We start from the raw sequence: 5,814 nt of genomic DNA on the forward strand, positions 1-5,814 counted from the left end.
TGGTCAGGATGGCCAAGTGCCCAGTCAGCACACACGCATACACTCACGCCCACTTTCACATCTGCACTCACACCCACACCACAAACTCCCAGACACTTCCTTTATTTTGATGGTGAGAGAGACAGGATCTCGCAAGTTTCCTAACCTCTTACTGCAAATCTCTCCCTCCATGGTCCCCCACCCATTTAGGGGACTGGCCTTTGCCCTGGGTGGGGAAGGATTGGGGCAGAATTGTATGTGGGCCCTGACTCAGCCCCAGCCCTTCTTGCAATTGGAGTCACATCCCTCCTTATTCACCCGGGTGACGGGTGACATGTCCTTTGGCTGTTGTGGCCACATCAGAGGGGAGAAGCCCCCTTGGGCCAACCTGGGCTCCCATGGCCAATGGCCTGTAGGCAGTGCCCAGCCTCCACTGTCCTTGTGGGTCAATTTCCTTCCAGCCCCTCAGCACTGGGCACACTGTGGGCTACATGAAATCTCTTTCTCTTCTAAACTAATGCAAATCCTACATTTCCAGAAGATCTCATTCAGGATGCCCCTTTGTTAAAAAACAAAACAAAACAAAAAACCTTCCTGGGATTTCCCTGGTGGTCCAGTGGTTAAGATTACTTGCTTCCAATGTAGGGGGAGTGGATTCAATCCTTGCTCAGCAAACTAAGATCCCACATGCTGCATGAAAAATCCCACCTGCTGCCAAGAAAAGCAAACAAACAAACAAAAAAGTCTTCCTGATGGCTCTTTCCCTTTGGCACTCCCACTGAAGATCCTGCTGTTGCCACTAGCTTCTGCCCTGCCTGGTGTTACTGGTATCGTGAAAACAAGCCGAATCCAGTCTCACTTCTGCTGAAATGTCCCTAATGCCAAGATCCGCATCTTCGACCTGGGGTAGAAGAAGGCAAAAGTGGATGAGTTCCCACTCTATGGGCACACAGTGTCTGATGAGGGTAGGCAGCTGTCCTCTGAGGCCCCAGAGGCTGCCTGTATGTGTGCCAAAACCTACATGGTGAAAAGCTGTGGCAAAGATAGCTTTCACATCCAAGTGTGGCTACACCCCTTCACATCACCTGCATCAACAAGATGCTGTTCTGTGCTCTTAGGCTCTGATATACTCCAGACAGGTATGAACGGTGCCTTTGGAAAGTCCCAGGACCCAGTGACCAGGGTCCACACTGGCCAAATTATAATGTCCATCTGTACCAAGCTGCAGAGCAAGGAACATATGATTGAGGCCCTGGTGTGTGCTAAGTTGCTCAGATGTGTCCAAATCTTTGTGACCCCATGGACTGTAGCCTGCCGGGATCCTCTGTCCATGGGATTCTCTAGGCAAGAATACTACAGTGGGTTGCCATGTTCTTCTCCAGAAGATCTCCAGGGGATCTTCCCCAGCCAGGGATCAAACCTGTGTCTCCTGTGGCTTCTGCTTTGCAGGCAGATTCTTTGCTGCTGAGCCACCAGGGAAGCCCTGAGACCCTATTCATGGCCAGATTCAAGTTCCCTGGCCACCAGAAGATCCATGTCTCCAAGAAGTGGGGGTTTACTGAGTTTATTATTTATTAAAAATAAAATCTGCCTGAGTCGGGCGGGTCTTAGTTGTGGCATTCGAGATCTTTAGTTGTAGCATGTGAACTGTTAGCTGTGTTATGTGGGATCTCAGTTCCCTGACCAGGGATTGAACCCAGGTCCCCTGTCTTGGGAGCGCCGAGTCTTAGCTGCTGGACCATTGGAGTAGTCCTGGGACTTACTAAGTTTAATGTAGATGAATTTGAAAACATAGTGACAGAAAAGTGGCTCACCCCAGATGACTGTGTGGTCAAATACATCCCTAGTGGTGGCCCCTGGGCAAATGGTGGGCCTTGTGCTCAGGAGAGCCTTGGCGCTGTCCCCTTCTTATCACACTCACCAATAAATCCTACTTTCTTGTTAGAACAGAAAAAAGGCCTTCCTGATGTATTGCTCCACTTCCCATCTCGATCCCTCCATGTACCAGCCACCCCTGTGTGAGGAAGCCCAGTCTGCGGGAAGTTTCTGGTGATTTTGAGAGGGTTTCTCCAAACTCAGGGGAACAAGTGAAAGCGAAGTCGCTCAGTTGTGTCCAACTCTTTGCGACCCGTGGACTGTAGCTCACCAAGCTCCTCCGTCCATGAGATTCTCCAGACAAGAATACTGGAATGGGTTGCCATTTCCTTCTCCAAAAAACAAAAGGCCCCTCAAACTCTGTACTGCAGTGGACCAACTGTGTGATCTGGAATAATGCCTCCGGCTGAAGGTGGAGGTGAAATGTGAGCAGTGACTGCCCTACCCCACGCCCTGGGCGCCCCAGATCTGGCCACCTTTCTGAGTGTCAGGTGGCCATGGGGAACAAAGCCATCACATGCTGGGTCTGGACACCTTCCAAACAGGCACAGCCTGGGTGTGAGAGTCAACAGGATGGCAGGCTGAATGGTCCTGTTTTTACGCTGCCTCTGGGTGGATGGGAAGGGCCCAGCTGGGAGCTCAGAAGAAAGTGGGAGCAGAAGTGACCATTCTAGGTGGTAATGTGGGCACCTTGGACCTCCTTAATTAAAAATATATATTTCAAATTTGGAAATAATTCCAAAAGTTTATGAAAAGTTGTAAAAATAAAACATAATTCAAAGAACATCTTTATTCTTTTTGCCAAGATTTACCTATTGTTGGGAATTCCCTGGCAGTCCAGTGGTGGTGGTGTTGTTTAGTGACTTCAGCTGTGTCCGACTTTTTGTGATCCCATGGACTGTAGCCTGCCAGGCTCCTCTGTCTGTGGAATTTTCCAGGCAAGGTTACTGGAGTGGATAGCCATTTCCTTCTCCAGGGGATCTTACCGACCCAGGGATTGAATCTGAGTCTCCTGCGTTTCCCGTATTGCAGGCGGATTCTTTATTGCTAAGCCAGCAGGGAAGTTCCCAGTGGTTAGGACTCCTCATTTTTCACTGTCGAGTCCCCAGGTTTAATCCCTGGTGTAGGAACTAAAATTCCACAAACTGTGTGCCTCCCCACCACCGAAAATAAAAACTATTTTCCTATTGCTAACATTTTACTCCATTTGTTTTATCATTTTATCATCTGTCCCTGCCAGTATGTACCCACACAAATGGACACACACACACACATGTGTACATGCATAATTTTTTCCCTAAACAATCCGAAGGTAAGTTACACATGTCATGACCTTCACCCTGAATACTTTCGTATTTTCCAAGAATATTTTTCTTGTGGTGTCAACTTTAGAAATTGACCTTGAGCCAGTGCTTTAAGCTGCCGTTGATCGTCTAGTCTTATTCGTTGACCTTATTATGTCCTTGGGTTAAATCCCCTTCCCTGATTGAATATCTGAGAGTAGATACTGCAGTTAGTTGGCATGTCTCTTTAGCCTCCTCCTCTGAAACATTCCCTCTGCCTTTGTCTTCCACGCTGTTGCAAAGTCCAGGGTCTTGATGAGGGCTCTAGGCAGAGGTGGGTGAAAATGAGCTAACGTACCTCCTGCAGCCTCCATACTCTTGTTTCACCATCTAACCGTTGGTCATTTGCAATTACCAAGGATGGGACTATTTCACTGAAATATTTTCTTCCCCCCAGATAATTTCTATCCCTTCAACAGTGCCTAACTTCATTTAGTTTGGCCATTTTGGAGAGAACATTTTATCAAATGTATCATAAACTTATGTTCCTTTTTAAAAGAGGACATGCTATATCCTTTAAGTTTTTCTGGATGATCCAGGTCAAAACTCTAAATGGAAATAGTCGTGCTTTGTTGCAAAACCAGCAATTATGGACGCTTAGGGCCTGTTTGGGTTTCCCTGGTGGTTCAGACGGTAAAGAATCCACCGGCAAGGCGGGATACCTGGGTTCGATCCCTGGGTTGGGAAGATACCTTGGAGGAGGGCATGGTAAGCCACCACAGTATTCTTACCTGGGGATTCTCCATGGACAGAGGAGACTGGCGGGCTACATTTCACGGAGTCCCAAAGAGTCGGATATGACTGAGGGACTAAGCACAGCACAGCACAGGGCCTGTTTACAGCTCTGCACTAAATGATCACAATTACTCTGCTCTTGGGCACTCATTTTTGTACTTTTTTTTTTTCCTGATTCTGAGATTCTAATCATCTGCCATTTCTTATAGCTCCATTTTTATAGCTCCACTTCTAGGGCTTCCCTGATAGTTCAGCGGGTAAAGAATCTACCCGCAGGGCAGGAGACACAGGAGATGTGGGTTTGATCCCTGGGTCAGGAAGATCCTCTGGAGAAGGAAGTAGCAACCCACTCCAGTATTTTTGCCTGGAGAATTCCATGGACAGGGGAACCTGGCAGGCTACAGTCCATGGGGTTGCAAAGAGTCAGACACGACCGAGCAACTAAGCACACTTCTATTGATTCGTTTTTTCTTTTTACAATTTATATTTATTTACTTGGTTGTGTCGGGTCTTGGCTGTGACAGGCGGGATCTTGGTTGCGTCCTGCAGGATCTCTCCTTGTGCTCAGTCTCCAGAACGCATGACTCGGTAGTGGGCTCAGTTACTCCATGGCATGTGGGTTCTTAGTTTCCTGGCCAGGTCACCTGCATCTCAAGGTGGATTTTTAACCCCTGAGCCACCAAGGAAGTCTCCAGAAATTACTTCTTTAAATGGCCTCGGGCTAGGAAGATTGATAACCCAACATGCTAGAATTGTTTGTAAAGCAAGAATTCAAGCCCTTTTTTTTCTTTATTAGACACTTTTATTTACGTATTAAGAATTTTTTTAAAAACAAAATTCACATTCTATTTAGGTTGAAATTAACTATGCAAAATTGATTTCCTTCACTAAAAATAGCTGCAATATTTTGTGTATTATTCCTAGGTAAACCACAGAACACTTATATTTTTAGGTTTTCTAGGTTTTTCTTGTAACTCAAGATGAGGCAGTAGACACAGTCATGTCTTCTGAGCAGCCAATAGCTTGACTGTCACCTGCATTCAGTAAGTGAAGTGATGGAAAATATCAAAGTTTATCATGAATTTTGCTTTGAGGAAGCCACAAATGTGGCAAGCAAACTTGATATTCAGATGATACTCCAAGGAAAATTTCTCAGAGTTCAGCACAGTAACCTGGAGCTACGGTAAAGAAACTCTAAGTGTTCTAACAGTGGACCACACTACTCAGGAACAGAAAGATGTTCTCAGAACAGTACCTCAAAGCTCTTAAAATGCTTCTCTCTGGTACCCTCTGGCATGGGACAGTCTTTTATTTTTAAAGCACATGAGTCTCCTGCCTTTGCAACCCCATGTTTGTTGCACTCTGAGTTCTCTGCTGCATTCTAGGTCATTGTGGTCCTTGGATGCATAAATCCAAGAAGTGAAGACAGTATAATATAGATGAATTGTTCTTCCTTATTACTGCTTTCTCTCTTAAAAAACAGGGGCTTTCCTGATGGCTCAGCTGGTAAAGAACTAGTCTGCCAGTGCAAAAGATACAAGAGATGTGGGTTCGATCCCTGAGTTGGGAAAATTTCCTGAGGGAGGAAATGGCAGCCCACTCCAGTATTCTTGCCTGGGAAAGCCCATGGACAGAGGATCCTGGAGGGCTGCAGTCCCTGGAGTCTCAAAGAGTCAGGCACAGGCACTTAAGGAACAGAAGGGACACCAGAGACTGTCCTGGCTGACTCCTCCCTGAGACGAGGAGGAGATGGGGCCCAGGGTGGGGCCAGCAGGGCCAGCAGTGGTGTCTGAAGGTGTGAGGGACAGGGGAGCTGCTGGACACCACTGATGGTGGGCAGGTGACAGCAGAAGGAACCACTGCCTTCTCACTCCTGGCGGCG

The 5,814-nt window shown here is 47.1% G+C and overlaps 1 pseudogene; it reads left to right on the forward strand.

The window, feature by feature from the left end:
- Positions 745-2,416, forward strand: LOC102181132 (annotated as a pseudogene).

The sequence above is a fragment of the Capra hircus genome, chromosome 11, assembly GCF_001704415.2.
Source record: "Capra hircus breed San Clemente chromosome 11, ASM170441v1, whole genome shotgun sequence".
NCBI classification, from domain to species: Eukaryota; Metazoa; Chordata; class Mammalia; order Artiodactyla; family Bovidae; genus Capra; species Capra hircus.